This window comes from Pristiophorus japonicus, chromosome 21 (assembly GCF_044704955.1).
Source record: "Pristiophorus japonicus isolate sPriJap1 chromosome 21, sPriJap1.hap1, whole genome shotgun sequence".
Lineage (NCBI taxonomy): Eukaryota > Metazoa > Chordata > Chondrichthyes > Pristiophoridae > Pristiophorus > Pristiophorus japonicus.
This window is the reverse complement of record NC_091997.1, coordinates 28,620,030-28,639,251: the sequence shown is the minus strand read 5'-3', so window position 1 is coordinate 28,639,251 and position 19,222 is coordinate 28,620,030. Positions and strand designations below refer to the sequence as shown.

Sequence of the window (19,222 nt, the reverse complement as noted above, 5' to 3'; positions counted from 1 at the left end):
TAGGCCCTACAGCCCCTCGAGCCTGCTCTGCCATTCAATAAGATCATGACTGATCATCGACCTCAATTCCATTTTCCCACCTGAACTCCATATCCCTTTATTCCCCTAGACTCCAAAAACCTTGAAAATATTCAGAGACTCAGCATCTGCAGCCCTCTGGGGCAGAGAGTTGCAAAGATTCACAACTTCCTGAGTGAAGAAATTCCTGCTTGTAAGCAAGCGTTTGCATGTGTGTGTGTGTGTGTGAGTGTGTGTGTGTTTTTGGCTCGAACTCTACCAGGTATATTTATGTTGATACTTCCTTTATTACTTTCCAAATCAATTATTTCCGACAATTGATAGGAAAGAATCAATTTCATCTCTGTAACTCAGTTGTGCAGCAGACTGACAGGAGCTGCAGTTGGTGAGTAATTTCAGTCACATTATATCATCTCACTTGCAAAGGTGGATGAGCTGGATTTCGCATGATGCCCATCTGAGCTGCAGTCAAATGCTGTGCAACTCAGCAATGGCCCGTGCATGTCAATGCTTGAATCAGTCGGGAGTTGTCAGCTCACTGGACTGAAATGACAGGAGCAAAATAAGTTTTATAAGCATCAAAGCTTCTGTAATTTAATTCTGGAGATGCCAGACACAGTTACACTTCCAGATGGTTCATTGCCATGCATTTTCTGCAGCTCACACCCCGACAGATCTTTGAAGGTTTAGTCCAGGCAGACTTTCTTTTCAGTGATTTTGCTCCTGCCAAGTCCAGTGATGCTGGAGGAGTAGTGCACTTGAGACATGATTCTTAGCTCTGAACCTCAGGCTGTAAGGGATAATTTTCCGACTTCGTGTTCCCCTCTGTTGCCCACCAAGAGCCATTATCAGAAACTCTAAACTGGACAGCACGTGTCGAGATTTCTGATCTAAGAACATAAGAAATAGGAGCAGGAGTAGGCCATTTGGCCCCTCGAGTCTGCTCTGCCATTCAATAAGATCACAGACTCAGCTCCACTTTCCTCCCCATTCCCCATGACCCTTCACTCCCCTATCACTCAAAAATCTGTCTATCTTCTGCCTTAAATATATTCAATGACCCGGCCTCCACAGCTCTCTGGGCAGAGAATTCCATAGATTTACAACCCTTTGAGAGAAGAAATTCCTTCTCATCTCAGTTTTAAATGGGCGGCCCCTTATTTTAAGACTATGTCCCTGAGATTTAATTTCCCTTTTGAGTGGAAATATTCTCTCTGCATCCACTTTGTCAAGCTCCCTCATTATTTTATGTTTCAATAAGATCACCTCTCATTCTTCTGAACTCCAATGAGTATAGGCCCAACCTACTCAACCTATCTTCATAATTCAACCCCTCATCTCCGGAATCAACCTCGTGAACTTCTTTGAACAGCTTCCAATGCAAGTATATCCTTCCTTAAATACGGAGACCAAAACTGTACGCAGTACTCGAGGCGTGGCCTCACCAATACCCTGTACAATTGTAGCAGGACTTCTCTGCTTTTCTACTTGCAATAAAGGCCAACATTCCATTTGCCTTCCTGATCACTTTCAATCGCTGTACCTGCATACTAGTTTTTTGTGTTTCATGCACAAGGACCCCCAGGTCCCTCTGTACTGCAGCACTCTGCAATTTTTCTCCATTTAAATTATAATTTGCTTTTCTATCATTTCTGTTCTTTATGGTGGGGGGGAGGTGGAGGCTGGAGTGGGGGTGGACAGGGCAGGGGTGAGTGGAATGGGGTGAGGCTGCCCACCAGGAACGAATAGTCATAAAATTACCCCGATAAGGTAAATCTCCCTCTACTTTGCACCACCAAGGCATCTGCTCCAGGCCTCAGAAGAGTAGCCTCTACTACACCAGTGTGACAATTTTATATCTACCATAAAGAAAGTCTTGGATTTATATAGTGCCTTTCACGACCACCGGTCGTCTTAAAGCGCATTTGCCCGGAGATAGACAGATGTTTGAGCGATAAGGGAGTAAAGGGTTATGGGAAGCGGGCAGGGAAGTGGAGCTGAGCCCAAGATCAGATCAGCCATGATTTTATTGAATGGTGGAGCAGGCTTGAGGGGCCAAATGGCCAACTCCTGCTCTTATTTCTTATGTTCTTACGTTCTTTACAGCCAATGAAGTACTTTCAAGCTAGCAACAGTTGTGTGCTGCAGCTTATTAAGAACCGGGGAGACTGTCCGAACTCATTTTATATAAGTCCCTGAATTTAAACTGAGACCTGCTATTTTAGATCTCACTCCAATTTGGGTGTTTTGGTGCTGTCATTAACAAGCAGGCCTTTATAGCGGCCTGGAATGGCTCAATTCACTTTAATGGGGAACTTCAAGTTTAGCGGGCTGACCCGGACAAACAATAGCACAGCAAGTTTTGCAGCAAACTGAGCCAGCACGCAACATGTGGAAACTCGGATTTTCCAAGTCCATCAAGAATGGGGGTAGTGCTGGCCCAATTTTCCAATGGGAAACTCTCCCAATAACAATAACTTGTATTTATATAGCGCCTTTAACGTAGTAAAACATCCTAAGGCACTTCACAGGAGTGTTATAAGACATATGACATATGAAGAAAGACTGGATCGACTAGGCTTATATTCACTGGAATTTAGAAGAATGAGGGAGGATCTCATAGAAACATATAAAATTCTGATGGGATTGGACAGGTTAGATGCAGGAAGAATGTTCCCGATGTTGGGGAAGTCCAGAACCAGGGGTCACAGTCTAAGGATAAGGTAAGCCATTTAGGACCGAGATGAGGAGAAACTTTTTCACTCAGAGAATTGTGAACTGTGGAATTCTCTACCACAGAACGTTGTTGAGGCCAATTCGTAAGATATATTCAAAAGGGAGTTAGATATGGCCCTTACGGCTAAAGGGATCAAGGGGTATGGAGAGAAAGCAGGAATGGGATACTGAGGTTGCATGATCAGCCATGATCATATTGAATGGTGATGCAGGTTCAAAGGGCTGAATGACCTACTCCTGCACCTATTTTCTATGTTTCTATGTTTCTATGTTAAAACAAATACATTTGACACCCAGCCACACAAGAAGAAATTACGGCAGATGAACAAAAGCTTGGTCAAAGAGGTAGGTTTTAAGGAGCGTTTTAAAGGAGGAAAGAGAGGTAGAGAGGCGGGGAGGTTTAGGAAGGGAGTTCCAGAGCTTGGGGTCCAGGCAGCTGAAGGCACGGCCACCGATGGTTGAGCGATTATAATCAGGGTTGCTCGAAAGGACAGAATTTGATGAGCGCAGACATCTCGAGGGGTTGTGAGGCTGGAGGAGATTACAGAGATAGGGAGGGGCGAGGCCATGGAGGGATTTGTAAACAACGATGAGAATTTTGAAATCAAGGCGATGCTTAACCAGGAGCCAATGTCAGTCAGCGAGCACAGGGGTGATGGGTGAGCTGGACTTGGTGCGAGTTAGGACACTGGTTGCTGAATTTTGGATGACCCCAAGTTTACGTAGGGTAGAACGTGGGAAGCCAGCCAGGAGTACGTTGGAATAGTCAAGTCTAGAGGCAACAAAGGCATGGATGAGGGTTTCAGAAGCAGATGAGATGAGGCAGAGGCACTGTTACAGAGGTGGAAATAGGCGGTTTTAGTTATGCTGCGGATATGTGGCCCGAAGTTCATTTCAGGCCACAAATATGACACCTAGGTTGCGAATAGTCTCCCCCTTAATTTGAGCACCCTTAAGGCTCAGGGAAAGCTCGGCCAGAGAGCTGCAGCACAGTTGGTTGGGGATCGGAAAATCCTGCCAGGGAGCAGCCATTAAAGGGAAAATCGCAATGTGGCCATGAAAGTGGACTAAGTGATCAAAATGCCACTGTACAGACATGCGGGCAACTCAGCTCCCTTTCCTGCTGAAGAGTTGAAGCCATACTCCCTCATATAATTTTGAAATTTGTTAAACAGAAAAGACATTGAATTTCAGGAGCCTTGAAAGTGGAATAATTGAAATCACACAAGTGAAGAAAGGGTTATGTGGATTTGAACTAAGGACTTCCTGATCTGCAGGCAAATGCTCTAGCACTGAGCTATACCCCTTTCCTTACCGTGTCAGTTCACAAATAAAATGTAATTACAGTGCAATGCTGTTTCATTTCACGGCATGGAGTGATCTATCAATTTACTTGTACTTCTTTCGATTTAGTGCACTGTATTTGCTGCTCACAATGAGATCCCCTCTACACTGGGGAGACCAGATGCAGATTGGGTGATTGCTTTGCTGTACACCTCTGTTCAGTCCGCAAGCGTGCCTCCGACCTTCCGGTCTCGTGTCATTTGAAATCTCCGTCCCACTCCCACTCTGACCTCTCTGTCCTCGACTGCCTACATTGTTTTAATGAAGCTCAACGCAAACTCAAGGAACATCACCTCATCTTTCTCTTCGGCACTTTACAGCAATTCAGCTCTACAATTTCAGATCATAATCTTTGCCCCATTTATTTGGATGGCAGCTGTTGCTGAATGTTCCCATTTACCCCTGCTCTCGACCCATCTTTTGTTCCTTGACTTGTCCCATTACCATTGCCTTTTGCCTAGACCATCATCCCTTTTGTCATTAATCTGTCCTGCCTTCTATGCTATTACAGACCTTCCCTTCTGTTCTTTCCTCCTCTACCCCTTTTCCCAGCCTCTGTACATGCTTAAAACCTGCCAATCTCTAACCTCTTCCAGATCTGACGAAAGGTCAGCGACTTGAAACGTTAACTCTGTTTCTCTAACTGTTTCGCCAAAGATGCTGCCTGACCTGCTGAGTAGTTCCAGCATTTTCTGTTTTTATTACACATTACCTGACTTAGTTTTGTTGATTCTGATCAAATTTGGCATGTCAGTGTGGGTATAGCTTAGTGGTAGAGCATTTGACTGCAGATCAAAAGGTCCCTGGTTAAATTCCAGGTGCCCACTTTGTTTAAGTGTCACTTCACTGCTGTTGTAGTGTAGTGGGTAATTTACTCTCCGTTTAGTTAAATACCACTTCTGTTGAGCAAGCTGCAACTGAATGTATGGATCTGACACAGGTTACAGTTGCTTTGCACACTCACTCCCCCTGCAGCATCTGCTGGATGCTTATTTATTATATTGATGATGTATTCTGTACACTTGCATATACGGCACTGATTGCATAATGTTGCAAAGCACAGCGTTGAACCTGACATTGCTTGAGTTGATTGCAAGTATCTAAAGAGTTGGGGTCATAATATAGTGACAGAGCATTTGACTTCAGATGGAGAAATCTCTTGTTGAAATTCAGCTGCCGTTTGGGGGAGGCTTCTAGTTCAGCGTGATGTGGTAAGAATGTGCTCTTGAAGCTTGGTAACAAGGCTTTCCATGTTGGGTTGTGCATCGTGTCTCGACACAACAGTGTTACTGACTCCACTCACGTAACATGTCTGAAAGCCGTGGTTATTTGTCTGCAGAATAACTGAAGCAGCTTCTTTTCAGGCTGGTCCAATCAACATTGATGACTGCCAGGTACTGACTGTGGTTACCTTGTCTGTGTGGGAAATGGTCACAATGGTTGAGGTATAGCTCAGTGGTAGAGCACTTAAATGTTGATCAAGAAGTCTCTGTTTCTAAACACAGGTGCCCTCTACCCTTTCTAAATGCTTTCTGTTGGGAGTCATATAGTGAGTCTCCCTTATCTGCAGGATTAGTATTTTAAGCAGTGAATTATTATGATCTGGAATGCGCTGCCTAAAAGGTTGGTGGAAGCAGATTCAATAATAACTTTCAAAAGGTTAAAAACTGGATAAATACGTGAAGGGGAACAATTGGAAGGGATATGGGGAAAGAGTAGGGACTACTTACATAGCTCTTTCAAAGGGCTGGCACAGACAAGATGGGCTGAGTGGCCTCCATCTGTACTGTATCATTTTATGATTCCATAAATGTTAAGTACACATTACCTGTGTAAAATGCCATCAATCCAACTGGATCAGCTTGACTATCATCTGTGGCATGAATGTAGTTTGCACCACGATTAGCTGCAGAGATTACGAACAACTTACCAACAATTCTGCAGCTGTTGGGAAGCCAGATTTAATGTATGACTCCCAGTAGGAAAGCACGATACAAAGGGATAGGGAACACTTGGATTTGAACCAGCAACCTCTTGATTTGCAGTCCCACTGAGCTATACCCCCACACTTCCATCAGACGCAAGGTAACTGAGTTCAGTATCTGGCAGTTGCCAATGTTGATAGGACTAACCTGAAAAGAAGCTGCTTCAGTTATTCTGCAAGACAAATAACTACGGCCATCAGACATGTTGTGTGAGTGGAGTCAGTAACACTGTGGTGTAGAGATGTGATGCACAACCCAACATGGAAAGTCTTGTCACAAAGCTTTAAGAGCACATTCTTACCACAGAACACTGAATTAGAAGCATCCCCCAAATGACACCTAAATTTCAACCAGAAATTTCTCCATCTGAAATCAATGCTCTGTCACGATACCATGTCCCCAATTCTTTAGATACTTCCAGTCAACACAAGCAGCGTCAGCTTCAATGTTGAGTTTTGCAAGATCATGCTGTCATAAGAACAAAAGAAATAGGAGCAGGAGTCGGCCATTTGGTCCCTCGAGCCTGCTCTGGCATTCAATAAGATCATGGCTGATCTGATCCTGGCCTCAACTTCACTTCCCCGTCCACTCCCCATAACCCTTGACTCCCTTATCATTCAAAAATCTGTCTATCTCCAACTTAAATATATTCAAAGACCCAGCCTCCACAGCTCTCTGGGGTAGAAAATTCCAAAGATTCACGACCCTCTGAGAGAAGAAATTCCTCCTCATTTCTGTTTTAAATGGGCGACCCCTTCTTCTGAAACTACGCCCCCCTAGTTCTAGATTCCCTCATGAGGGGAAATATCCTCTCTGCATCTACCCTGTCAAGCCCCCTCAGAATCTTATATATTTCAATAAGATCACCTCTCATTCTTCTAAACTCCAATAAGTATAGGCCCAACCTGCTCAACCTTTCTTCATATGACAACTCCTTCATTTCAGGAATCAACCTCATAAACCTTCTCTGAACTGCCTTCAATGCAAGTATATCCTTCCTTAAATAAGGAGATCAAAACTGTACGCAGTACTCCAGGTGTGGTCTTACCAATGCCCTGTACATTTAGAGCAGGACTTTCCTACTTTTATACTCCATCCACTTTGCAATAAAGGCCAGTATTCCATTTGCCTTCCTGATTACTTGCTGTACCTATATGCTAACTTTTTGCGTTTCATGCACAAGAACCCCCAGATAGAAACATAGAAACATAGAAATTTACAGCGCAGAAGGAGGCCATTTCAGCCCATCGTGTCCACGCTGGCTGACAAAGAGCCACATGGCCCTTGGTCAGCAACCTTGAAGGTGACATATAAACCTATGAACAATGACGGAAAGGCAAAGAGCACCCAGCCCAACCAGTCCACCTCACACAACTGCGACACCTCTTATACTGAAACATTCTACACTCCACCCCAATCAGAGCCATGTGATCTCCTGGGAGAGGCAAAAACCAGATAAAAACCCAGGCCAATTTAGGGAGAAAAAAATCTGAGGAAATTCCTCTCTGATACATCCAGGCGATCGAAACTAGTCCAGGAGATCACCCTGGCTGCATTCTACTCCCTGCAGTACATACCATTAATACTGCGTCGGCCAACAAAAAGTCATCCAGTCGAATCCCAATTACCAGCTCTAGGTCCATGAGCCTGCAGGTTACGGCACTTTAAGTGCCCATCCAACCATTTCTTAAAAGTGAGGTTTCTGCATCCACCACTCTTCCAGGCAGTGAGTTCCAGATCACCACAACCCTCTGCATAAAGCAGTCCCCCCTCAAGTCCCCTCTAAACCTTCCACCAACCAGCTTAAAACAATGCCCCCTCATAATAGACCCCTCCACCAATGGAAACCTCCGTACTACAGCATTTTGTAATCACTCCCCATTTAAATAATGATTTGCTTTTTTATTTTTATTTTTCCTACCAAAGTGGATAACCTCATATTTTCCCACATTATAGTCCATCCGCCAAATTTTTGCCCATTCACTGAGCCTATCTATATCCCTTTGTAGATTACTTGCATCATCCTCACAACTTACTTTTCCACCTATCTTTGTATCATCAGCAAATTTGGCTACACTCAGTCCCTTCATCCAAGTCATTAATATTAAATTGTAAATAGTTGAGGCCCCAGTACTGATCCCTGTGGCACCCCACTAGTTACAGTTTGCCAACCTGAAAATGACCCATTTGTCCCAACTGTCTGTTTTCTATTAGTTAGCCAATCTTCTATCCATGCTAATATATTACCCCCAACCCTGTGAGCTCTTATCTTGTGCAGTAACCTTTTTTGTGGCACCTTAACGAATGCTTTCTGGAAATCCAAATATACTATGTCAACTGGTTCTCCTTTATCCACTCTGCTCGTTGCATTCTCAAAGAACTCCAGCAGATTTGTCAAACATGATTTCCCTTTCATAAAGCCATGCTGATTCTGCTTGACTGCATTATGATTTTCGAAATGGCCTGCTACTACTTCCTTAATAATGGAACCGCACCATCTCTTCCGATTAGGTGCTTTAATGGCCATCTGGACTCAACATCGAGTTAATCAATTTCAGATCATTACCGCTGCTTCTATTTTTTCAGACAGCAGGTGCTGGCAATTGTTCTACTGTTGCCATTTATAACTCTGCTAGACCCATCTTTTGTTTCTTCATTTGTCCCTTTTGCCTTGCCCCATTGTCCCATTGTCATTTAATCTCATCTGCGCAACAAAAATCACAGAAGATGAACAAGGTAAAAGAGACAAAAGGAAGTCTCATCATTTAATCTCTCCTGCCTCCATCCTATCACAGACCTTCCCTTTTGTTCTTTCCTCTCCTCCCTCCTTTCCCTGCCTCTGTACTTAAAACCAGTTACATCTCTAACTTTTGCCAGTTCTGACGGAAGGTCATCGACCTGAAACCTTAACTCTGTTTCCCTCTCTACAGATGTTGGCTGACCTGTTGAGTACAGAGGAACATGGGAACAGGAGGAGGCAATTGAGCCCCTTGAACCTGTTCCGCCATTCAATGAGATCATGGATGATCTGTGACCCAACTCCAGAAACTCACCAATGGCCCATATTCCTCAATAATACCTTTGGTTAACAAGAATCTAAAGTTTCCAGCATTTTCTGCTTTTATTGCAGTGATCAATGATTTACAATGCTCAAAATCTGCTTTATAAAATCTCAACCCATCTAATCCTATTTTATTGCATTCACTTATAGTGATCAGTGCAGAATATACAATGACATGCCGTAATCTGTTTTATCTTTAGTGACCTGCTCTATATCTCTAGCATTTCTTGCTTTTCACATTTCCAGTATTTGGAGCTTTCCCTTTTTATTCCAGTGTCCGTGGTAGTTTGGCTGAAGGGCATACTTTAAAGACAGCTCCTAATTGTTGAAAGGTAATTGAACCAGCCGTAATACGAACAATCTACACGATCTAGAGTATAAATTGGCAATGACATTATTAATGAGCTGCTAATTGCACTTAACTGGTTAGGTGTTAATGATCCTCACAAATTGTATGCAATGACTGCCCTGGTAGCACCTCTGATTTAACTTAGCGTACAGAAATTACTCTTAAACAAACAAATTCTCCAATTCTGGCCTCTTGAGCATCCCTGATTTTCATCGCTTCACCTTTGGCAGCTGAGCCTTCAGCTGCCTGGGCCCCAAGCTCTGGAATTCCCTCCCTAAACCTCTCCGCCTCGCTACCTCTCTTTCTTCCTTTACGATGCTCCTTAGAACCCACCTCTTTGACCCTTGTCTTAATATCTCGTTATGTGACTCGGTGCCAAATTATTGTTTGATTACGCTCCTGTGAAACGCCTTGGGACATTTTACTACATTAAAGGTGCTTTATACACCTTGTTGACGTTGTTGAAACCGACCAACTCAGGCAAACTGGGGTTCCCCCGAACTTGCTGCCAATCTGAGGGTTAAACACAAAGAAACTATAACAAAAGAAAGACTTGCCTTTACATAGCGCCTCTCACGACCTCAGGACATCCCAAAGCGCTTTACAGCCAATGAGGTACTTTTGAAATGTAGTCATTGTTGTAATGTAGGAAACAAGAAAAGCAACGAGTGAGAGCATTTCCAAGGACATTCTCAGCCTATTTCATTTCCAATAAACGGTTATTTATGGCTCAGTGTAGCACGCTCACTTAAGCACAAAATCTAGGCTGGTATTCCAGTGCAGTGCCGAGGGAGCGCTGCACTGTTGGAGGTGCTGCCTTTCGGATGAAATGTTCTTATAAGAAACATGCATACTTATATAGTACCTGAGCAAGTCTTCAGGACATCCCAAAGTACTGTATATCTACATCTAATGAAAAACTTTTGAATGTCGTATAGGCACACGTGACAGCCAACTCGCACACAGCCAGGTCACAGGAACAATAAACAGGACAAATAACCAATTCATCTATTGTCGATGGTGTTGGTTGAGGGAAGAACGTTGGCTACAAAACCTTGCTCTCCTGCTCAGATAGTGACATGCACCCTCAGATGAATGTAAAAGATCCCATGGCGCTATTTTGAAAAAGAGCAGGTGAGTTATTCCCCTGATGCTCTGGCCAATATTATCCATCAACCAACATCAGTAAATTAGATTTTCTTGTCATTATCTCATTGCAGTTGGTGGGAGTTGCTGTGCAAAAATTGCCTTCCGCGTTTCCTACATTACAACAGTGACTACACATCAGAAGTACTTCATTGGCTGTAAAGTGCTTTGGGACATCCAGAGGTCGTGAAAGACACTTTCTTATTTTTCTTTTAACTGTTGTAAACAGGAATATTTAATATTTGTCTTTATTTTCTTAGAGGTGAAAAGGTGCTAATGAAAAATGATTAAGAAATATATACCCAATTATAACTTTCTAGTTCCAGCTTGGTTATATTGGTAGGGTTTATGCTTCCATATAAGAGGGTTCAGAGGCATAATTACTCTAGAACTTAACTGTACAAGTGAGCTTGGCACATTTGTGGAGTGCTGACTGAGTACAGGTACTGCATTGCCAAAGATGCACTTTGAATGAGAAATTAAGTCCTGTCTGACAAATGGACATGACAAATGGTTCCATGTCATTATCTGAGCAGGAGAGCAAGGTTTTGTAGCCAACGTTCTTCCCTCAACCAACACCATTGACAATAGATGAATTGGTTATTTGTCCTGTTTATTGTTTCTGTGACTTGGCTGTATGCGAGTTGGCTGTCACGTGTGCCTATACGACATTCAAAAGTTTTTCATTAGATGTAGATATACAGAACTTTGGGATGTCCTGAAGACTTGCTCAGGTACTATATAAGTATGTATGTTTCTTATAAGAACATGAGAATTAGGAGCAAGAGGAAGCCATTCGGCCCCTCGAGCCTGCTCCGCCATTTAATAAGACCATGGCTGATCTTCTATCTCAACTCCACTTTCCAGCCTGACCCCCATATCCCTCGATTCCCTTAATATCCAAAAATGTATCGATCTCTGTCTTGAATATACTCAACAACTGAGCCTCCAGAGCCCTCTGGGATAGAGAATCCCAAAGATTTACCATCCTACGAGTGAAGAAATTTCTCCTCATCTCAGTCCTAAATGACCAATCCCTTATTCTGAGACTGTGTGACCCCTGGTTCTTCTTTTATCTATTGGATTCTAAAGAGATATTGAATAATCTTACAGCACATAAGGAGGCCATGTTGCCCATTGTGCCTGTGTTGGCTCTTTGAATGAGCTATCCAATTAGTCCCACTCCCCTGCTCTTTCCCCAAAGCCTCGAGAACGTTTTCCTTTTCAAATTTTTATCCAATTCCATATCATAACAGCAACATTTCTCTTCCTCTTCTCTCTGGTTATTTTGCCAATTATCTTCCATAGCTTGACAGCGTAGATGCTGGGAGGATGTTTCCCCTGGCTGGAGAGTCTAGAACTAGAGGGCATAGTCTCAGGGTAAGGGGTCGGCATTTAAGATTGAGATGACGAGGAATTTCTTCACTCAGAGGGTTGTGACTCTTTAGAATTCTGTACCCCAAAGCACTGTGGATGCTGAATTGTTGAGTATATTCAAGGCTGAGATAGATAGCTATTTGGACAGTAGGCCAATCAAGAGATATCAAAATTGGGCAGGTAAGTGTTGAGGTTAAATACCAGCCATAATCTTATTGATTGGCGGAGCAGGCTCGAGGGGCCATATAACCTACTCCTGCTCCTAATTCTTCTGTCTTAGAGCATGAACTACAATTTGCAAACTAAGCACTGGGGTTCATGTCCAGAGGAATAGAATTGAAAAGCAGAGACTTTATGTTAAACTTGTATAGAACCTTGGTTACAGACCACAGTTTGAGTACTGTGCACAGTTCTGATCTCCATATTATAAAAATAATATAGTAGCACTGGGGAAGATGCAAGAACAGTTTTACAAGGACAATACCAGAAACAAGAGGTTATACCTATCAGGAAAGGTTGAACAGGTTGGGACTCTTTTCTCCAGAAAAGAGAAGGCTGAGGGGTGGGTGATCTGTTAGAGATCTTTAAGATTATGTAAGGGTTTGATAGGGCAGATGTAGAGAAGATGTTTCTACTTGTGGGAGAGACCAAAACTAAGGACCATAAATATAAGGTAGTCATTAATAAATCCAATAGGGAATTCCAGAGAAACTTCTTTACCCAGAGAGTGGTGAGAATGTGGAACCCGCTACCACTAGGAGTAATTGAGGCGATTTGCATAGATGCAATTAAGGGGAAGCGAGATTAACACATAAAGGCGAAAGGAATGGAAGGATATCCTGATAGAGTAAGATGAAGAGGGGTGGGAGGAAGGTCGTGTGGAGCATAAACACCGGCACAGACCAGTGGGGCCGAATGGGCTGTTTCTGTGCTTTTTGTAATTCTATGCAAGTGAACTGGGAGCAGAGTTCCCATTTAAGCTGCATGGCCGTGTAGCTGGGCGACCATGCAGCGCTCCGTGGGTCCCGCACAGCCAGTAAGTTTGTTAAAGGGGTTCGCGCGGCCCCAAAAATAATGATGGGGAACATTGCCTGCGACTGCTTGATACTGACATTCATCATCATAGATGGTTCCTCGTATCGAGGATGACTTGCTTCCAAGCCAAAAAGGGATGAGTTCACAGGTGTTTCAATGAAGGACCTGACATTCCAGGTCCCGAACTACATCCCGAAGGGTGGAAGATGCCTGTGCGTGGATTTTTTTACCGTGTGGTGGCCGTTGCACACCAGTCACCACACGGGCTTGACAGAGCTAGGTCTTGGTCAAGTGGCAAGGATTAACTGGCATTAGGGGGTAACTGTTTGTCATTTAGTGCTCCTGCTTGGCGTTTTGCAAGCCAGGGAGACATAGTGGAGCACGTGCTAAAAGTAAAATCTATCCCGAGATGCCCGAATTGTAAAAGTGTGCCATTTCTAAGCAGTTAAGCTTCCTCGCCTTAATATAGCACAAAGTTCACACATACGCACAAAAACAGTTGGCTGAGCATAAAGGAGCTGAGTTTCAGAGGAGCTGAGGGTGCAGGCACAGACTGTACAGACGCACTAGGGAGATACCCTACATCGACGTCTATTCTAGGCACAACCTGTGACCATGCAACAAACAGAATGTGCAAGCCTTGACAGCTGCTAATTTTAGCTGCCACTCTGCCATGAGACCTATAATCATATCAACAGCAGCGAACTCCTTTTACAGCGACTGAACTGATAGGTTATGCTTTATGTGGAAGTGAACTGGTGTGACTAGATGGTGATCAGGTCTATTTTTTGTGGACAGCTTTTGGTTTTGAGCACGTGGTCAAAATGTCTGCAATTTGTTTTTCGTTGTAAAAATGCATTGGGAGAGAGACGAAAACATCTCAAGTTCCTGTGATGTTTTGCTAAATTGTAAAGCAAAATCCAAATTGTTAAATCTCTGCAAAATATTTAATCACGTCATGATATCATTCAAGATGCTATTTTGAGTTCTGGAAACGCAAAGCAGCCATACTGGAAGTAGGGAGGAGGCCACAATTCTGTCAATTCAGTTACTTTGCAGGTTCTCTTATTATTATTTTTTCCCATGAAACACAAAGTGGGGTTGAGTTTCCACTTCTTTCCAAGAGTTATATCAGCGCAATATCGGGGGAATGGGCCGAACCAGCGCAAAAGAGCATGGAATTTTAAACGTAACTACGTTACCCCCAACAACCACTTGCACTCGTGTCTTCCGTGATCTTTTACCCTGGCTCAAGATTCACTGGCACGGACATGATGGGCTGAATGACCTCCATCCGTGCTGTAAATTTCTATGGTTCTATGATCCTATAATTTTGCCTGAAACAGACCCCACCCACGAAACTAGCCAGGTTCCCGGGTAAAAATGGTGAGATTCTGTCGATTGCACTAGTTCGGGTAGGCTCTTCAAATTGCGCTCATTCTCATGGGTGCACAGGCACTAGTAAGCATGTTTTAAACGTTTCATTGCAAAAAAAATATTTTTGAACAGTTTTGGGTCGACGCATGACTCATTACTAAATGTTTACAGCCCTGTCACCAAGCTCCAGGTGAAGCACATTTAACAGAGAACTCCAAAGTTATTACACGAGGCTAGGGACACATGGAGTTAAACTAGGGACCTCACAACCTACAGTGAAATACCCTACGAAGTACTCTATGACAGAGCTATATCTCCCGTTAACCTCTGATTGCCTCAGACACACGGAAATTGAGCTGCGAAATGTGAAGTCGGGGAAGGCCAGGACCTCAGTGTTGTAGGTTACTGCTTTTTACGTGTGTTGTTTAATTCTCTGCCACTTCTCCTCCAGATAGGCCAACCTTGAAGAAGTCTTGTTCCCCTCTTCATTGCGATTACTGATTGTCTCCTTCTGCTGTTCACTTTCACTGTTATCCCTTTCCTTGCCTGTACTTGTTAACATCCACATCTCTTTGCGCAGCATCTGTCTGCCGTTCTGACTCATTCCACACGGGCTCTGAACTCACAATTCATCCTTACTGTTTTGCATCTACCCCTGATCACAGTTATCCCTGTGATACTCAATGTTTCTCTAACCATTCCACTCACAGCTTCATAAAACCCACCCATAGGTGAGTCCGCTCAACATTGATGATTGCCAGGTACATTGCTTTGCCTGTGCGAAAAAATGGCACACAATTGGCGGTATGGCTCAGTGGCAGAACATTTGACTGCAGATCAAGAAGATCAGGAAGATTTTTGGAATCTAGGGGAATCAAGGGATATGGAGATCAGGCGGGAAAGTGGAGTTGAGGTCAAAGATCAGCCATGATCTTATTGAATAATATAAAAACAGATAGTAAGAGTTTCTACAGCTACATAAAAAGGAAAAGAGTGGCTAAAGTAAATGTTGATCCCCTAGAAGATGAGAGTGGGGAATTAATAATGGGGAACAGGAAAATGGCAGAGACTTTGAACAAATATTTTGTATTGGTCTTCACAGTAGAAGACACTAAAAATATCCCAATAGTGAATAATCAAGGGGCTATAGGGAGGGAGGAACTTAATACAATCACTATCACTAAAGAAGTAGTACTCGGTAAAATAATGGGACTAAAAGTGAACAAGTCCCCTGGACCTGATGGTTTGCATCCCAGGGTCCTAAAAGAAGTGGCTGCAGAGATAGTGGATGCATTGGTTGTAATCTACCAAAATTCCCTGGATTCTGGGGAGGTCCCAGCAGATAGGAAAACCGCAAATGTAACGCCTCTATTTAAAAAAGGAGACAGACAGAAAGCAGGACCGGTTAGCCTAACATCTGTCATTAGGAAAATGCTGGAGTCCATTATTAAGTAAGCAGTAGTAGGCCATTTGGAAAAGCATAATTCAATCAAGCAGAATGGTTTTATGAAAGGGAAATCATGTTTGACAAATTTGCTGGGCAAAAATTTGGCAGATGGAGCATAATGTAGGAAAATGTGAGGTTATCCACTTTGGCAGACAAAATAGAAATGCAGATGATAATTTAAATGGAAAAAAATTGCAAAGTGCTTCAGTACTGAAGTTGCATGTTCAGCCATGAATTCATTGAATGGTGGTGCAGGCTCGAAGGGCCGAATGGCCTACTCCTGCACCTATTTTCTATGTCTCTATGTACAGAGGGACCTGTACAAAAACACAAAAAGTTAGTATTCAGGTAAGGCAAGTAATCAGGAAGGCAAATGGAATGTTGGCCTTTATTACAAGGGGGATAGAGTATAAAAGCAGAGCAGTCCTGCTACAACTGTACAGGATATTGGTGAGGCCACGGAGTACATATTGGAGTACTCCGTACAGTTTTGGTCTCCATATTTAAGAAAGGATATACTTGCATTGGAGGCTGTTCAGAGAAGGTTCACTAGGTTGATTCCGGAGATAAGTGGGTTGACTTATGAAGATAGGTTGAGTAGGCTGGACTATACTCATTGGAGTTCAGAAGAATGAGAGGTGATTTTATCGAAACATATAAGATAATGAGTGGGATGGTCAAGTTGGATGCAGAGAGTATATTTTCACTCATAGGGGAAACTAAAACTAGGGGGCAAAGTCCCAGAATAAGAGGTCGCCCATTTAAAAATGAGATGAGGAGGAACTTCTTCTCTCAGAGGGTTGTAAATCTGTGGAATTCTCTGCCCCAGAGAGCTGTGGATGCTGGGCCATTGAATATATTTAAGGCAGAGATAGACAGATTTTTGAGCGATAACTGAGTAAAGGGTTATGGGGAGCGGGCAGAGAAGTAGAACCGAGTCCATGATCAGATCAGCCATGCTCCTATTTCTTATGTGCTTATGTTCTTAAGTCTCTGTTTCAAATCCAGGTGCTCCCTTTCTCTTTTGAATTGCTTCCTGTTGGAAGTCAACAGTAAGTCTGCCTTCCCTGTAGCTGCAGGATTGTTGTTTATTGGAAAATATATCCGTAGCCATTCTTGGTGCAAACTACATTCATGCCAAATGAGATAGTCACGCTGCTCCATCTGGGAGTTGTGGCTATCTCTTTTCAGGTCATACAGGTTTTGATCAGTACTCATTACCCGCATCAGTTTCTTTGCTTCTGATGAAGGGGAATGCATTTGTGTGTGTATACTTCTGTGGTGGAGTGCCTGACCGCATGTCAAGAGACGCCCGGTTAAATTCCAGGTGCCCACCACCCTTAAGTGCCATTTCACTGCTGTTATGGTGAATTTTAAGGCTGACTCTCTCTGTTGCCTATTGTTTGGTGACTTTAGTTAGGAATTACTTCTGTAGTGTAACCCGCGACTGAGTCATTTTACAGTTCCTTTGCACACCAGCTCCCCCTGCAGCATTTGCCCACTGCCTGCTGGATGCTTGTTTGTTATATTGATGCTGCATTCTGTACACATACATTTATGGTACTGCTGGCATGATGTTGCAAACCTGAACATTGAACCTAGCATTGCTTGTGTAACTGGAACATAAGAAATAGGAGTAGGCCATACAGCCCCTCAAGCCTGCTCCGCCATTTAATACGAACATGGCTGATCCGATTATGGACTCAGCTCCACTTTCCTGCCCGATCCCCATAACCCCTTATTCCCTTATTGGTTAATAAACTGTCTATCTCTGTCTTAAATTTATTCAATGACCCAGCTTCCACAGCTCTCTATGGCAGCGAATTCCACAGATTTACAACCCTCTGAGAGAAGTATCTAAAGAGCTGGGGCTATAGTATAGTGACAGAGCATTTGACTTCAGATGGAGAAATCCCTGGTTGAAATTCAGCTGCAGTTTGGGGATTGCTACCAGTTCGGCATTCTGTGGCAAGCACATGTTTCTTGAACCTTAGTGCCAAGGCTTTCCATGTTGGGTTGTGTAATGTATTTGCTTCATGGGTCCTTTGCTTAAGACTTCATAGCAACACATTGCTATTAAGAACTAGTTGATTTATTAGCAAAGGTTTAACAATCACACTACACATTACCAGTTCATCCACCAGGCTCACAACCATCTGCCTCATCATGGATATCCTGAACCCAACTGGCCAGGGTTTTATTGAGTCTTGTGAACATCACGTGACTAGCTAAGCCACTCCCAACTCAACAGCTCTACTACTATTTTAAGTAGAAACTTTAAATCAAGTGCCCCCTTTTGGCACTAGAACCCACAGATTTCCAAATAAGCCTTTAACAGAAACTTATATCAAATTAAAATTTGGTTGCCGGGGATGATGACGCACTCCAGTCCCTCTGGCGCCCACCTCTCGCGGAAGGCCGTGAGCGTACCGGTGGACACTGCATGCTCCATCTCCAGGGACACCCTGGCAGAAGGCAGAAGAGAGGCAGGCAGTCGGGCTGAATGACACCCTCGACTGCTCTCTGCCTGGTCCTGTTAATGGCCACCTTGGCCATGCCCAGGAGCAGTCCTACGAGGAGGCCTTCCGACCTGTCCGCTCCCCTCTGCACAGGATGCCCAAAGATCAGGAGCGTGGGACTGAAGTGCAACTACAATTTGAGGAGCAGCCCCTTCAAATATTGGAAGAGAGGCTGCAACCTCACACATTCAATGTAAAAATGGAACACGGACTTTTCCAGACCGCAGAAATTACAGGCGGTCTGGAAGTCCGTGAACCGACTTAAAAACCGATTGCACGGGACTTCAACAGCTCTACACACCTGTAAGCATACTCACAGATGCATACATTGCAGGTTGTGCATTGCTCTCTACACAACAGAGTTACTCACTGCACTCATGCATCATTTATAATAGCCCTAGTTATTTTTCTCCTAGAATAACCGATGCAGCTTCATTTCAGGTTGGTCTAATCAATGACTGCCAGTTGCTAAGTTTTGTTACCTTCTGTGCTTTCAAAACTGTTGCAAGTGTGGGGGTATAGCTCAGTGGTAGAGCATTTGACTGCAGATCAAGAGGTCTCTGGTTCAAATCCAGATGCCCCCTGCAGTTTTTTGAAATGCTTCTGAGAGAAAAGTAAAGAGAAAAAGGTTAGTAAAGACAAACGTAGGTCCCCTGCAGTCAGAATCAGGGGAAGTCATAACGGGGAACAAAGAAATGGCAGACCAATTGAACAAGTACTTTGGTTCAGTATTCACTAAGGAGGACACAAACAACCTTCCGGATATAAAAGTGGTCAGAGGGTCTAGTAAGGAGGAGGAACTGAGGGAAATCTTTATTAGTCGGGAAA

General features: G+C 43.5%; 2 non-coding genes across 2 annotated transcripts; both read left to right on the top strand.

Moving 5' to 3' along the window:
* The first annotated feature begins 4,853 nt into the window (after positions 1 to 4,853).
* On the top strand, positions 4,854 to 4,925 carry trnac-gca (transfer RNA cysteine (anticodon GCA)). Its single transcript has one exon. It is a non-coding gene; the product is annotated as a tRNA-Cys (tRNA).
* A 13,981-nt stretch (positions 4,926 to 18,906) lies between these two features.
* On the top strand, positions 18,907 to 18,978 carry trnac-gca (transfer RNA cysteine (anticodon GCA)). The gene has a single exon. It is a non-coding gene; the product is annotated as a tRNA-Cys (tRNA).
* The last annotated feature ends 244 nt before the right edge of the window (positions 18,979 to 19,222 follow it).